The following is a 17,150-nucleotide window of genomic DNA, read 5'->3' as shown; positions in this document are numbered from 1 at the left end:
CAATGTGGGGCTTGATCCCACAACCCTGAGATCATGACCTGAGCTCAGATTAAGAGTCAGATGCTTAACTGACTGAGCCACCTAGGCGCCTCTTGAATATAAACTTTTAAAAATAAAAATTAAGGTCAGTTGATAGTAAAATATTAAGTAAATCAGAATATTTATTATATGTAGATGTGACAAAATTTGCTGCAGAATGATTAAAGTTTAGAAATACCACACCAGAGGATTCTTCCAACTTCAGTGTCCATGACTTAATGAATGTTTATAGAACTTTGCCCTAGTGGTTATAATAGCTGCAAAGATATTGAAAACACTGGACCCCCTGTTCTCCAGTGTGTGAATTGATTTGGCTTGGATTTGATTTTAGAACCCAATACTTTTTCTGCTATAAATAAAGCTCTGCTAGTTTCCCAGTTTGGTTTTATAGTGCCCCATTTTCTTCTTTCATTAAATATTTATTTTCTCCAGTCCCTTAAAGTAGGGAAAAATAAGTAAGCCTAATAGTCATTTGTAGTGGTACTTATTTCTGCTCTCCATGCAGAAGCATTACCACTAACCAAGATAATTCATCTTCATCCTTCATTAGAGTGTGTTATTCACTGAAGTAGTTTATGGCCAAATAGAGTTGCTGGCCTTGCAGATTCTGTTTGGGGTGGTACTGAATCAAATGTGTTCTTGATGTCTAGATAAATCATGTCTTAGATTTTCTTGGTTGAATTTGTGTTAATTTCCAATTGGCAAAATAAATGAAACCTTACTAAAAAAAACATGTTAATATGTGGACACTGATTCAGAAGGTTTCTCATTGAATGCATCTTACCTTAAACACATGCTTAAATGGATAATTAAAAGCTTTTATTCATCTGAACAAAACTAAAAGCCAAAATGTATGAAAAAATGAGAACATATGTTTGATGACTGTAGTTTTAAAATTCTTATAGGAATGTAAAATAGAGACAGAAAAGCACTGCCAAGATAGAACTATTAAAAATCAAAAAGAACTGGATCTGGGACTTTTCTTTGTCAAACTGTACCCTCCCTACAGACTACAGACAGTGCTTTCGATAACATTAAAAAAAAAAAAAAGATTTCAAGGATCCCATTCCAGCTTCTTTACAGGTGATTTTCATTTGTCCCTTAATGAAATTTTGACAGTGTGTTCTCTTGTTGACAATGCTGTAAGGGCAGCAATAATAACAGCCATTATTTATTAAAACACCCATATACTAGATGCCGGTAGTACACATATTGTATGCATTACTTTATTTAGGTTTCATGATAACTACATGAAATGGGTATTAGTAGTTCCATTTTAGAAAGAGGAAAATAAGACTAATTAACTTGTCTAAGGTGGCACAATTGGGATTTGAATTTGGTTTGTCTGTTTGCAAAGCCTGTATTTTTAATCATTGTGCTGTTTCTACAAAGACTATAGACAGAGAAAGCAAGAGTTGAATAGATCAACCTGAGATATATCACTCTGGTCATTGCCTAAAGTAAGCAAGAGATTGGAAAAGTGAGTAATAGGTAAGTAAAATATATAAAAAAAAGGATGCTGCCAATCCAGAGTGATCTTCCCTTTGAAAGATGACTTGAATGAGAATTCTTTGTAACTTTTTTGGGTAACTTTTCTTTTTCTTCTCATTACTCTTCTTGGATTGGAATGAATATTTAAGGAATCACTAACAACTCACCCATAATTACTCACTTTCTGTTTTAAATAGTCAAATCTGTCATGATGGATGAAATGTTAGGAAGATATAGCTCTGAAGAAACGCTGGATCCAGAAATTAAAGATGGACCCCATTTTCTCCACTTCTTTGTTCAGGAATGTGTGAATAAATTGAGCTACTAAGATTTTGTGAGAATTAATGGATTATTTCAATTTTGACAACAGATATAAGATCAGAGTCCTAGGAAGGAGACATGGAAAGAACAGTTACTCTGAGAATGACTCCTAAAAAAAGACAGTAATATTAATAGATCCAAATTAAGATCAGTAGACTCTGATATTTCAGCTCCTTGGTAGTAATAATGGGAAAGGTAAATGGCAGTAATTATCATGTAGGCTGGAACTGGAGACACTTAGGTGTTCTGAGGAAAGTGAATTGGAAAAATAAAAGGTGGGGATATATAATCATAACTCTGTTTTTATATTTTGGATTTAGTTTGCTTACCTTAAGCTCTAATCATAATAGCTTGTGAATGAATATAGGAAAGACCAATAATAAATAATAATGTGCATATTTTGACACTGCAATTCCTCCATCTGAGAAGATGACTTTATCATGGGGTCAGAAGAAACGGAATATAGAAATCAGAGGAGATAGGGGATTAGTCTGATGCTCAAGTAGGCCACATTCTTCTAGGAAATTGATGGGCTTAATTTGGGTACTACAGCTGGGACTTCACTGCACATGTCTTCTGGAGGTTGAATGTAAGGGTATGGAGGAAGCCTCATGGATTTTGGTAACTGGATGCCAGAAACTTTCCTTTTACAATACTAGGTTATAGCTTGTCCATAGGCTTAGGCTTTCTGAATCCAGTTTCTCAAAGTATGGTTCTTGGCCCAACTGTACCAAAACCTCCTGGGCTATTCACTAAAATTATAAATTTCTTGATCCCTAGTTTTGGAAGTTTGGCCAGAAATTTGCAGTTGCGAGTGTCTTAGGCCAGATTCCCTAGCAAACAGACTCTGAACCAAAGTTTAGTATTTGAAAATTTACTGGGGGATTGCTCTGATACAGCACTTGTAAGGGGGTGAGGGGTGCAGAATTGGGTATAGTAACAGACAACTCAGGCAATCCTATGGGGAAGTTTGGAGCTAGGGCCCTTTAGACTTGCCAGGAACTGAGACAAAGGGACCAGGTCTTTGTATTTTTACATTGAACAATTATTGAATATAGGCTAGGGAAGGAGTGCAGCTTTGGGTGAAGCAATTTCCTGTATAGCAAAGAACAATTGTAGTCATCCACCTCAGTAGCCAGTACTCCTGTATTGAGTGCCTCAGTCCACAGCAACCACTATAGTCTATCCCTTGCACTTGTCAGATATATTTGTGTCATCTAGTAAGTTTCTTCCATTTGGCAAAACTTTCCTCAGGATTCTGGTTGGTCTGTTTTCTTGGGAAATTCATTAAGAGGAGGGTTAGTGAGATGAATTATAGCCTCTGCTACTGAAACTACACTTGAGACGGCAACAAACACTGATTATCTCCCTCCTCAACCTTCTATTTTAGATTACCATCAACTTGGCTAGCATCTCTATTGGTCTAGAGGGATTACTTGGTGGTGTGACTCGGACTGTCATCTCTGAGGGATCTGAATCTCTGGTTACTATATTCTTCTTAGGCTGTGATTGCTGTACTTGTCCATTTACTAGCAAAATTAGGAAGTGAAGGACAAGTAGATGCCCTGATGGATCACTAAGCTGCCAAATAATTCTTCTTGAACCCACTGTAATAGCAGCCCTACCTTTTTCTGAGGACCAGGGGTAATTATGGCTGCAGGTTCAAAAGGTCCTTCTGCTATCTCATACTGAAAGCTTTTGAGTAGTGTGACAAGTCAAGAACCAGTAGGCTGGTTCTTAGACATCATGTACCCACTGCTACACATCTTTGCTTTGAAGTGTGTCCCTTAGTCTGAAGCAATATTTTGTAGTGAAATATTTTGGTGGTTCTAACACCCTAAATGCCTGAAGATAGTGGTGCTGGCTCAGGTAATCCTAGCAGGATAGGAGGAAAGGATTCAATGTAATCAACTTGCCATCAAGTGGCTGGCTGATCTCTGTAGGATATTGTGCTATACCAGGCCCTCAGTATTGGTCTCTGCTTCTCACAGGTTGGACATTCAGTGGCTATAGCTAGATCAGCTTTATTGAGAGGGAAATTGTGCTGCTGGGCTCATAGTTTCCATCTCTTTAACAATGGCAGTGGGATAACTGATGATAGAGTCTGACTGATGTTAACTGGTGGAGTCATTTGGTCTATTTGATTGTTGTCTTTTTAAAAAATTAACATATAATGTATTGTTTGTTTCAGGGGGTCTGTGGTTCATTGGTCTTACATAAGTCACAGCACTCACCATAGAACATACCTTCCCCAATGTCCATCACACAGCCACCCCATCCCTCCCACCCCCCTCCACTCCAGCAACCCTCAGTTTGTTTCCTGAGATTAAGAGTCTCTTATGTTTTGTCTCCCTCTCTGGTTTTGTCTTGTTTGATTTTTCCCTCCCTTCCCCTATGAGCCTCTATCTTGTTTCTCAAATTCTTCATATCAGTGAGAACATATAATTGTCTTTCTCTGATTGATTTATTTCTCTTAGCATAATACCCTCTAGTTCCATTCACGTCGTTGCAAAGGAAAGATTTCATTTTTGATGGCTGCATAATATTCCAGTGTTGTTTTTTTTAAAGTGGTTGCCCTCCATTAGGCATTACAATGCAATACAATTATTAATACCTTTTTGTGCCCACTCTTCTAGGTTCTTCCACAAGCTGTTTCCTACACCTTGTATCTCTGATCCTCAGATCTTTCTCCTTTGAGCTCCCTGACCAACCAGTCAAGCCATTCACCACTGCTCATAAGTTCATGTATATTCTTACCACTTGTATTCCAACAAAGTGGGTGACTAGGTACATACCCTGATTTGTACCCATTGAGAGGATTTTCCTCACTACTATCTTTCAGGTCACTCCTCAGGGGAATGACCTGAATGCAGCAGCCTCCCTCCTTCAGTTTGCTCACACATACTGAGCAGACCTATTTGTGAACCAAGCTCAGCTTTTTCCTTCATCAGCTGGTAATAAAGGTACCTTTCCCACCTTCCCCACCATAGTCATAAGTATGAGCTGTTAGAGAGTCACAAATACAATAATGATGAATGACATGGAATTCTGGACTACTGCTTTTGTACTTACTTCCACCTTCTGGCCTTACCCATGCTCAGTATCCTCCCTAGACTTAGATTGTTCTATCTTATGACATATTGCTATTATGTCTACTTATGACTTGGTATATCTGACTATATGGACCTTATGATGGGCAGCTCTAGGTGTGTGGTCTTTTGATCTTCCAAGGTCAGAGATTACCTAGAATTCAGCAACATACCAGACATTTTGAAAGATGTATAGTTGTTTTTTGTTTGTTTGTTTGTTTTGTTTTTTTGCTGAAGTTCTTGCACCAGATCCTTAGATCTATATTGTGATTGGAGATTGCCATAATAAAATTCACAAAGCATCTTTTCCCGTGGTAGAAGCCTCTCATCCCATAAGATCTGCTAAGAATTGTGGCCCAAGTAGCAGAACTATTTGCATGACACCTGAACTTGATGCAGAACTGTTTCTTGTTCTGAGCCCACTTCAAAGAAGTATGCCTCTGTAGCACTTGGAAAATGGATTAAAACAGCATTTCTAAGTGTGGAATATCCTGTATCTAGAACATGCAAGGGCCTGCCAGATGATCGAGTTTCCTGCCTGGCGATGGGAGTTTTGAGGTATAATAATTTTTCCTTTATTCTTGAGGCAATGTGCCAGCATACCCCAAACCACTGGATCTCCCCATCCACCCAAATTTCAAAGATGTGGGCCCCTTTCCTGGAGTGCACGCTTCTTACCAATGACACTTCTTGCTCATCTGGTCTGATTACTATGATCTCATGAATGTAATGTACCAATTAAATGTTCTGTGGAATGTTCAATGATCCAGGACCCTTTGAACTATATTGTGGCAGAGACTAGAAGAGTTAACATGACCTTTGGGCACCACTGTAAATGCATTTTGTTGTTCATCTCACATGAGTGCTTCTGATCATTCTTTTGGATGGGAATGGAAAAGATGGCATTGACCAGATCAAGGGCAGCATACAGTGTCCAAGGGGCTATGCTGATCTGCTGAAGCAGAAATACCACATTTGGCAAATCAGTTCAGTTGAAACTACCACTTTTTGAGTTTGCATTAATTTATTGTCATTTGCTAGCATCCAAAGATGTAACCTTGAGTCAGCCAACTCCCTTTGGCTGAGGGAAACTCCTGGAGAGAGACTCAGCTGTGAGTTATCTGCAGCCAATACTCCTAGCAGCTGGAAGAATGAGTGCATCTATCCAGAAGGTGGAATCTGAGCAACACACACAGCATACACTACAGACAGACTTTTTTGATGATTCTTATACACAATAAAGTTTGAGTAGTCTCTTCAGGGAAAACACTCTATATTCTTTAGCTGTGAATTTAAAATCTGTTTTCTTTGTATCATTGGAAAATGTCCAGTTTTGATTTATATTTCTCCTTTCAGTTTATTTTAGCCACCAGTTTCTGTCTTCGTGTTTTTTGAAAAGTTTTTAAATTGTTATTTTAGAACTATTTTCTTTGTTTCAAATTTCAGTCATCGTTTTGTTCAGGAAAATCATCCAGGAATTAAAAGTGAGCACAATTGAAATAGAAAAATTGGTATTTCCTATTTTCAAAATAGACATAATGATTCTCACCTTAGCACCCACCCCCCCCCACACCCACAGGCACACTCCATATACACTACACACACCCCTCCCCACACACCATATATGCATACATATCTTACATACCACATATACACATCAAACATACACATACACACACCTAGATAGTAATGCTTCATGTGCTATCCCACCCTACTTACCTCTTTCATTGTGTTTTGCAAAACATGTATAATCTAGATAAAACAAAATGAGAGGTTTTAAAAGGTGCTGGAAGACCTTTTTCTGGTTGTGATATTATTGTTAATAATATAGTACCTAGCTATTATTATGTGTAATGTTGTAGATTTAGATCCTATCAGCTAGTTCTTGTGAAAGGGGCACCTTTGCATAGCATAGTGGTTACTAGAATGCACCTTAGATCCAGATTTCTTGGGTTATGGGTGCTAGTTATACCTTTTGTTTTTCTTTTCCACCAAAAATAGCTTTTTGTAGGCAAGTAAGAGAAAAAAAAGGAAGAAAAAGAAAAAAAAAGAGAAAAATAAAAAGACATTATTTTGAAATTAACTCTAATTTAAATATAAAAATATCAACTATAAATTTCTTCACCTTTCCCATGAAATCAAGATATAGAATAATTCTTTCACTCTCAAGTTTTCCCATGTCCTTTTATAATCAAGTCCTCCCCACATACCCAAATTCTGGCAACCACTGATTTATTGTCTGTCCCTATAGTTTCGCCTCTTCCAGAATGTCATATAAAAGAAATAATAAAAGCATAGCCTTTTGAGCCTGGTTTCTTTCACTTAACACAATGCATTTAAGATTTATCCATTTTGTTGCATGTATTAGCAGTTCATTCTTTTTTACTGCTGTGTTGTATTCTACTGTATGGATATGCCACAATTTATTTATTCATCAGTTGAAGGACTTTTTCCAGTTTTTGGTGATTATGGATAAAGGTGCTATCAGCATTTGTGCATGGGATTTTGTGTGAGCATAAGTTTTTATTTACTTAAGTAAATACCTAGGGATGGAACTGCTATGTCATATTGTAAGTGTAGATTTAACTTTATAAAAATATGCCCAACTATTTTCCAAGGTGGCTGTACCATTTTGCACCCTTCCTTTGGCCCCAGCAATGCTATCCTTTGTGTCCTGTGTCCTTGCCATCACTTGGTAGTGTCTTTATTTCAATTTTTTCAACTCTAATAGGTGGGTAGTGGCATCTCACTGTGGTTTTAATTTGCATTTTTCCTACAACTAGTGATGTTTTAATGCACAGTTAGGTTTGAGAATCTGACTTTGAATCTCTGTTCTGCCACTTTCTAGCTGGGTCACCTTCAATAGGTTATCCAAACTCTCAAAGCTTCCATTTTTCTCAGATGAAAATATACTTTATTTCACAGCAGTGATATGCAGTTAAATGTGAAAATTATGTAAAGGACTATATAATGTCCGGTATATAATAAATATTCAATAAATGTGTGTGTTCATTAGTTTTCTCCACTAATTCTGTTCTCAAAATTTCATCTTTTAAAATCAACACTGTCAGACACTGTAAAATACACATGGACCCAGGTAGACCCAAGCAGCCATTTGGTCATGTCCTAATAAGTGTTTCAGGCCCTACTTAGATAGGTACATGTTGCCCAATAGACTCTCAAAGTTTCAAGCCTAAGAAAAGGCACTTGCAGCCAATATGAGTGAGTTTGTGTTTTACCTGAAGCATTATATGTTTTCTGTTCTTGTCTTTCTAGATAATGAAAGATGCATTAACGGTACCAATTACAAAGTGTGAATTTGATTTATAGCACTTTGTTACTTTCTCTGTTAGTCGCCAAGCAATAGGAAAATCCACACACAGCAATCTAAAGACAATTTAGACTGAAATGGTTCTTTGCAATTTAGGCATTTAATTAGGGTTTTAAAGCTTAATTAAAAAGTTAAATAATTTGTCTTTATTTCTGAAACAATGCTATTGTAGATGGTTCAATTATGTAAAATAAAACGTAATAAGATATGTATTTCCTTGTCTGAAGTTTTAGCATCATTCACACATAACAGCACAGCCCCATAAAATGTATTTGAGAAGACAGAACAAAATTGAAATATGGAGCCATTAAGTAGGTATTGAAAGTAACTTCTGGTTTGTAGAGTTGTTTTTCTCTCCCTTGTTTCATGGTCCTTGAAACATATGAATTTTTCCTTCAAAAATGTAAATGATGAGAAAAAAAGATTTTAAGTGCTTAGCTACAATTCCATCCCAAATGCATACAAAATGATAGAATGAAACTTCTCATCAATCTTCAGTTATTTAGCACTGGGAAAGAAACTGCTTGTTTCTGAGTAACCAGAAACATTCTTCAGATACATAAATGTACGTTCTAATTTTTTTTCTAGATTTTATTTATTTATTTGAGAGAGAGAGAATGAGAGACAGAGAGCACGAGAGGGAAGAGGGCAGAGGGAGAAGCAGACCCCCTGCTGAGCAGGGAGCCCGATATGGGACTCGATCCCGGGACTCCAGGATCATGACCTGAGCCGAAGGCAGTCGCTTAACCAACTGAGACACCCAGGCGCCCCATACGTTCTAATTTTTAAGGAACTCTAACTAAGCCTCCCACTAACCTAGGCCCTGGACCTTTCTATTTCTGCAGATTCTTGGTTCATCCCTCCCTTTTCACATGTTCTAAGGATTTAGTCTATTTTTTTTCTCAAAGCAACCTTGATTTCGTGGAGTGTCTTTTGCCTCACTGTCCTCCAAGTCAACCTGGAAAGGAGCCTTAGAATTGTTGCTAATTCCTTTCTTTCTTTTGTACTAAGTGGCAAGATTTTGGAATCAGTTTTAGATTCAAATGCCTGTTCTAATCGTTCTACTGATCCTTATAGTAAGTGCTTTATTATCATCAAGTTGGAGGGATGAATCCAATATCAGTGGTCTCAAATGCCTAAAGACTAAAAACTTTAGTTTCAAGTAGAATTAATTTTATGGTCACCAAAGTACAAATTTTCTTACCACTCTGAGCTCTTTGAGGATACAATCTTATTTACTTTGTATATCTTTATCTCTAGTGCCCTGCACTTTGCCTAATAAATGTTTGCTCTTGAATGAAAGTAGTAGGTATTCATTGGGAATTTTTTTAAAAAAGGGGTGACATGATCAGATGTATACTTGGAAAGTTAATCTGTTGGATTAGTTTGGATTAATTTAGGTTGGAGTGAGGTGGGAAGTGACTGAAGTTGGAGGTTAGAAGACCCAGAGTAAGAGTGGAGAAATAGGCACAAATGATCTCATTAGAGGTGTTTGACTTTGAATGGATGAAGAAAATGTAATGTTGTTGTCTTTGTTGTGTTGTTGGTGGTAGCAGAACTTTTGTTAGATAGAGGAGATTTATATGCTTGAAACCAGTGGGGAAATGGCTTAAATATATATAAGAGTGAGACTGAAGATAGAAAAGAGAGTGGGGGAAAAGTATGAAGTGAGTTCTGAAGGAGTCTTGAAAATGAATAGGCATGTCTTCTGTGAAAAGGAGAAAGTGTAAGGTAGGTTAGAAAAAATGTTGAGAGCTGTGTGTGTGTGTGTGTGTGTGTAGAGACTGGGGGAGGAGGAACTGTTGGAAGTTGAGGTAATTGGTGTCAAATGGCCTAGATCAGTGGCTGCACATTAGAATCACTTGGGGAGTTTTAAAAAAATACTGATATGTAGATTCCACGTTAGGCCAATTAAAGTACAGCCTCTCAGGGGTGGAACCCAGACCCCAGTATTTTTAAACACTCCCAAGGTGAGTTGAATATGCAGCCACAGTTGAAAGCTGCTGGCCTATATTTTCTTAGTAACATGGCAAGAATGCTTCCTGCTGTGAGCAAGGGAAGTAGTGTAAGAATAAGACACAGAAGAGGGATTATTTAAGTGACTGGGAAAACTTAAAGGGAAGTCAATAAACTATACTGAAAATATTTTGAGGAGTCAGAAGATCCAAATTTCATCAAGTGGTTTGAAGCATAGAAGATCCAACCAGTGTGGCATTGTAATTCTCTGTTGAAATGCTTCACATCTAAGAAGGAGGGAAAATGAATATTAGGGTCATTCTGGTTAGGGATTGTCATTGCTAATAACTCCCAAATCATATTTGACATCAGAATAACATGAGAATCTTTAGAAAAATCCAAATTCCAGGACCTTACCCCCAGTGAGCTTCTTTCAGTGGATCAGGAGATCTGGATTGGAACTGGCAATCTGCAATTTTAAGCAACACCCTGGTAACTGGGGCATCCAGGGCAATTGAAGTTTGGGAACAACTGAAATAGAGGGTAGAGAGAATGTCAAGGAAGAGTAGGGGGGGAACTGTGATTATAGTGCATGTATGGCTGAAATAACAGACCCTGAGACTGAGCTGGGTAAGGAGGCAAGTAGATTCAGAAAAGCATAGAAGAATAACAAGCTGAGGAGGAGGTAAAGAGGTAAATCATAATAGGACGCTGCAATGGATTGAGAGCTTGTGTACCCACAAAAGTGATATATTGAAATCCTAACCCCAGGGTGATGGTATTAGGAGGTGGAGCTTTTGGGAAGGAATTAGGTCATGAGGATGGAGCTCTCATGAATGAGGTTAGTTCCCTTATATAAAAAAGGATTCCAAGAGCTCCCTTGTTCTCTTCCCATCATCTAAGGATATAATGAGAAGTCAGCAGTCTGCAACCTGGGAGAGGGCTTTCATTAGAACCTGACCATACTGGTATACTCTGATCTCAAACTTCCAGCCTTCAGAACTGTAAGACATAAATTTCTGTTTTTTATAAACCACTCAGTATTTTGTTATAGCAGCCCAAACTGACTAAGACAGGCACGGAAGAGGAATGCTGGCAGAAGGTGAAGGGAGGATTTGGAGACAATGAGGTATTCTCACAAAAACAGTGTCTAGAGGCTGTGGTCAGAGAGGAAAATTCAAAGTATTTGATCTTGGATTTTATCTTATATCTCCTTGTTTCAAACCTGTACCTCTTACCTGAGATAGAAAAAGGAGCCCAAGAAAACTGAGGAGGGTACTGTATTAGTTTTCCAGAGCTATTGTAGAAATACCATAGATTGGTTGACATCTATGTCAACAGACATTTATTTCTCATAGTTCCAGAGGCTGGGAAGCCCAAGATCAAGGTGCCACATGGGTAGGTTTGTAGTGAGAGCTCTCCTTCTGGCTTATAGATGGCCACCTTTTCACTCTGTCCTTACATTGTTGGGGCAGGGGTGGAGGGAGAAGAAAGAGAGTACTCTCTGTGTCTCTTCTTATAAGGACACTAATCCTATCACATTAGGGATCATCCCTTATGGCCTCATTTAACCTTAATTACTTCCTTAGAGGTCCCATCTGCAGATATAGCCACATTGGGAATTAGGGCTTCAACATATGAATTTTGGGAGGACACAAACATTTAGTCTATAACATAAGGGGGCACAGTTCAGCCTATAAGAGGCATATAGTGATGAAGCTCTCTGCTGAAAGAAAAGAAAAACACAAATATGCTTTTTCTTTGGCTGATTGGAAATCAAGGCAAATTTTCCAATAGTCTCATAGCTCAAGCCTAGGTTAGAGATGGTGAGCATATGTGAAACAGGCTCCTGCAGCAGTCCTACCATGATTGCTAGCTCTTGACCTGGTCCTTCTGTATCAGGGACTGCTGTCGGTGTGCACTGCCTCCTATCTGCATTAGGAATGATGGACCTGGCTTGATAGCACAAACCAATTTCCTTTTGGAACCTGCATGGGAAAACAAGTTTGGATTGCTAGCATCATAATGTTTAGTACCCAAATGAGAACTTTTATAGAGAACTTATAACTTATGTTGTTTATTGATTGGATATTCTTATCAAAACTGTTAAGAAGTGTAGGGAAGGAAAAGAGATTTTAGGGATCTGAGCTATCAATGGTATTTTAGTGACTTGAGTTTGATATTAATTATTCTCCTGCTTGTTTCCTGAATACTGGAGGAGAAAAATATTCTCATTATCACCTCTCAGAGTTTATTCCAGAAGCTTCCTGGAACCACAGCTGTGTAGAAATTTGATGTAGGCCCAGAGGTGCCATAGTTTTATCTTAAAAGCTTCCTTAAACAAAACAAAACAAAACAAAACAAAACAAAACAAAACAAAACACAAAACTCTATTGAGGTATAATCTGCATGCCATAAAACTCACTCATTTTAAGTGTACAATTTAATGATTTTTAGTAATTTTACTGAGTTGTTCAGCCATCATCATGATGCAGTTTTAGAACATTTCCGTCACTCCAACAAGATCCATCCTCCCTTTAACAGTTAATCCCCATTCTCACCCCAGCCCTAGGCAACCACCTATATGCATTCTGTTCCTATAGATTTACCTAAAGCCTTGTGCTAGTGTTCTTTCTGAGCTCAATGACTGAAGGCTAATTTACCATAGAATTGTCTCATGGCTTGCAAAGCTCTCTCAAGGTCAGTATGGGTCTTCTATTTCAAGCCACTGTAAAGGACATATCTGGTACAGATGTCCCATCTATTTTGAGTCTAAACTGTGTTTTTCCACTGTGATTCTGATAAATTTGATGAAAGCAGGCCTGCCAGGCATCTTCTGCAAGAAATTAAAACTCATCCTAGGAAAAAGAGATTCTGTGACATCACAAAATCTGCCTCTCACATTTGTCTCCTGACTCCGTTTCCTTATGTACCAATCTAAAACTGGATTATCTTGATTACTTGAATAACATAAGAGGGTATTAACATATAAAATTTTGAACATTCTATTCCATCTAATGCTCCCTGTCCCCTTTGTTATGTGCTATGCAATTACAAAAATTTCTACTTACTGGATATACACCAACACAATAAAAAATTACAGGATGGCTTTTTCTTCAAATCTCCTAAGTTAGGTTTCTAGGGTAATTCTTGTAATGGTTTTTAAAGTGAATTTAGTTATCAGGTCAATTTAATAATATTGGGAAAAAGTCTAATAGTCAACTTTGTTCTGATATATTCTTTCTTTTGCTAAAGGTTAAGTAATGCATTTACTTAACCTAGTACCTTGTCCATTGTTTTATAGATAATTATTACTTTAGAGATCCTTGATGCAGTCAAGACTGTCAGATAATGTAAAGAAAGTGTGGAGAGTCTACTTGTTACAAGTGAATTATCATTTCTTATTTCTAAGGACTGACAACCTTTTATTATTTCTAACATCTACCATGGGACAAATGGGTAGTTTAAGAAAATTGATTTTATTACTCTGGAAATGGAAGCCTCTTATTTTCATTTCAGTAATTTCACCAAATGATCATCACATTTAAATTTTTTTTTCCCCCCTAAGTGAGTCCTTTCCATCTATCCTTTATGTTCTTCAGTAGTTTATTGCAAGTATGCTATGGGAGAAGGCAGAGATAATGAATGCTGTGGTTCAAAAGGACATGAACTTTTCTAAACTGTACAAATGAAACATGAAATAGTAAACATAAATCATACAATTAATAGTATGCTGTCAAAATGAGACTGTAATGTTATTTAAAATATTCCTTTATCTATGTTCAAAGCATTTTTAAGAGCCTGGGACCACACACCGTTTATAATCTTTTCTCTTTCTTACCCTACTTTTCACACAGGTTAATTTTATTCATGTACTTTCCCCACATTGTTTATTAGAATGTTTCTTTTTTTTTTTTTTAAAGATTTTATTTATTTTTTAGAGAGCGAGCGAGAGAGAAATAGCATGAGAGGGGAGAGGGTCAGAGGGAGAAGCAGGCTCCCCGCTGAGCGGGGAGCCCGATGTGGGACTCGATCCCAGACCCTGGGATCATGACCTGAGCCGAAGGCAGACGCTTAACCATCTGAGCCACCCAGGCGCCCAGAATGTTTCTGATTATACCAACCACATCAGCATTCATAGCTCATAAAGCCAAGACAAGTACAATACTTAAACATGAACAACAACAAAATCATGTGAAGATGAAGGCAGAGACTGCGGTACTGCATATACAAGCCAGGGAACACCAAAGATTGCCAGCAAACCACCAGAAGGCAGGAGAGGGTCATGGATCAGATTCTTCCTCACAGCCCTCAGAAGGAACCAATCCTGCAGACACCTTGATCTCAGACTTTATTTTTATTTTTTTTTTTAAGATTTTATTTATTTATTTGACAGAGAAAGACACAGCGAGAGAGGGAACACAAACGGGGAGTGGGAGAGGGAGAAGCAGGCTTCCCGCTGAGAAGGGAGCCCGATGCGGGACTCGATCCCGGGACTCCAGGATCATGACCTGAGCCGAAGGCAGTCGCTTAACCAACTGAGCCACCGAGGCACCCCGATCTCAGACTTTAGCCTCCAGAACTGTGAGACACTATATTTCTGTTAAGCCATCCAGTTGTGATGCTTTGTTATGACAGCCCTAGAAAATTAATACACCAGGCTTTTATTAACCTGCTTGTGCCTCAGTTTCCTCATACATAAAGTGATAGTGATAATAATATTTACCTTCTAAGTTTTTATGAACATCACATGAACTAATGAATATAAATAAAGTGCTTAGAAGTGTGCCTGCCACATAGAGGCAAAGGACAAACATTACTAGCTGATTGAATCAACAACCATTCCCATTTCCTTCTTTGCTAAATACTAAATAACATCCTATTTGTAAGATGGGTTTTCTGCTTATTTGAAGATCAGTAATTTCCTACTGATATAAGGGGAACAGAAAACAGATTTTTTTGGCTTAGCATGATGGAAGTCATAGGTTATAAGAAAGAAGATAAACCAAAATGCCTAGTTTCAGAAAGTTAAAGTTCCCCCACTCAACCCAGGAGATAAGTTTTTGTTGTTGTTGTTTTTGTTTTTTGTTTTTGTTTTTGTTTTTTTTGAGAGGGAGAGAGATAGCAAGAGCACACAGAGTAGGAGCAGAAGGAAAGAAAGAGAGAGGGAGAATCTTTTTTTTTTTTTAATTTTTATTGTTTTGTCAATCACCATACATTACATCATTAGCTTTAGATGTAGTGTTCCATGATTCATTGTTTGTGCATAGCACCCAGTGTTCCATGAAGAACATGCCCTCTTTAATACCCACCACCAGGCTAACCCATCCTCCCACCCCCTCCCCTCTAGAACCCTCAGTTTGTTTTTCAGAGTCCATTGTCTTTCATGGTTCATCTCCTCCTCTTATTCCCCTCCTTCATTCTTCCCCTCCTGCTATCTTCTTCTTTTGTTTTTTTTCTTAACATATATTGCATTATTTGTTTCAGAGGTACAGATCTGTGATTCAACAGTCTTGCACAATTCACAGCGCTCACCATAGCTCATACGAGAGAGGGAGAATCTTAAGTGGGCTCCATGCCCAGTGCTGTGCGGAGTTGATGCAGGGCTCCACACAATGCTCGATGCAGGGCTTGATTTCATGACCCTGAGATCATGATCTAAATGTAAATCAAGAGTCCAATGCCTAACCAACTGAGCCACCCAAGAGATTACCGTTTTAAAAGAAGGAATAATGATTCAAAGTGTGTAAGAGGCCAAATGTCAATACTTTTAGAAAAAGGGAGCAGAGTTTTTAGACACACGAGTGTGAACCAAAGCATGGAATGTTTTAGATAGCCAAATTCCTTCATCCTCTATGATCATCTTCATAAAGCTGTCTTAAATGGAAATGTTACATTACTGTGCTTTAACTATTTCTGAGTTGGTATACCAGTTTATCTTAACTCAAAGTTGAGTAGGCCTTGAGTAATGAAATACTATTTGGGTTCACTTTGTCCAGAAGGAGATTAACAGTCAAGATTATGGGAGGAATAAGTCTCAAAATGATGTTGCAGTTGGTAGGAGTGAGGGATATATTAGGCAATCTGGGGGAGAACTTGGTAGCTGAGGATTGGAGGTAGAGTGAGGGCATAAGGTTTGGAAGAAAAGGAAAAGAGAAAAAGCCTTATATAATACAGCATATTATTCTTAGAAGTTCTGTTATTTAGGATACCTTAATTTTTTTGAGCCTGAGCGTATTAGTTTCCAAGAGCTGCCATAACAAAATACCACAAACTAGGTGGCTTAAAACAAGGGAAATTATTCTTTCACAATTCTGGAGGCCAGAGTCTGCCCAAGATGTAGGTAGGACTGTGCTCTTTGTGAAGGCTCTAAGGAGGATCTGTCCTTATCTTTACATAGCTTCTTGTGGTTGCCAGCAATCTTTGGCATTCCTTGGCTTGTAGACATCACTCTAATCATTGCCTCTGTCATCACATGACAGACTCCTTTTCTGTGTGTCTGAATCCAAATTTCTTCCTTCTTATAAGAACACCAATCATTGTTTAGAGCCCACCCTAATCCATTGTGACCTCATCCTAACTTGATTACATCTGCAAAGAACTTATTTCCAAATAAATTCACATTCACAGATTTTGGGTACATATGTATTTTGGGGGATACCATTTAACCCATACAGTCAGTTTATTCACCATAAAAATAAAGCATTATAATATGTACTCATGCTTCAGTTCCTTCATCTTTAAAATGGAGAAGATAAGAGTTTCCCTGAAGGTCATTGTGAGAAGATGTTTGTTGTTCTTTGGCTTCCCATTTTATCTTCTTTGCAATACCCTGATTTCCTCTGGAGGAATTATTTCTTCCTCAGTGAACTGAGTTTAGTGGCTTGGTAATCATGGGCCCACTCTTCCTTTGCTGATGGGCA

The sequence above is a fragment of the Mirounga angustirostris genome, unplaced genomic scaffold (genome assembly GCF_029215605.1).
Source record: "Mirounga angustirostris isolate CCGP_5_RB_7025 unplaced genomic scaffold, mMirAng1.0.hap1 SCAF_13, whole genome shotgun sequence".
Lineage (NCBI taxonomy): Eukaryota > Metazoa > Chordata > Mammalia > Carnivora > Phocidae > Mirounga > Mirounga angustirostris.
The sequence above is the reverse complement of the archived record's forward strand: the minus strand, read 5'-3'. Positions refer to the sequence as shown.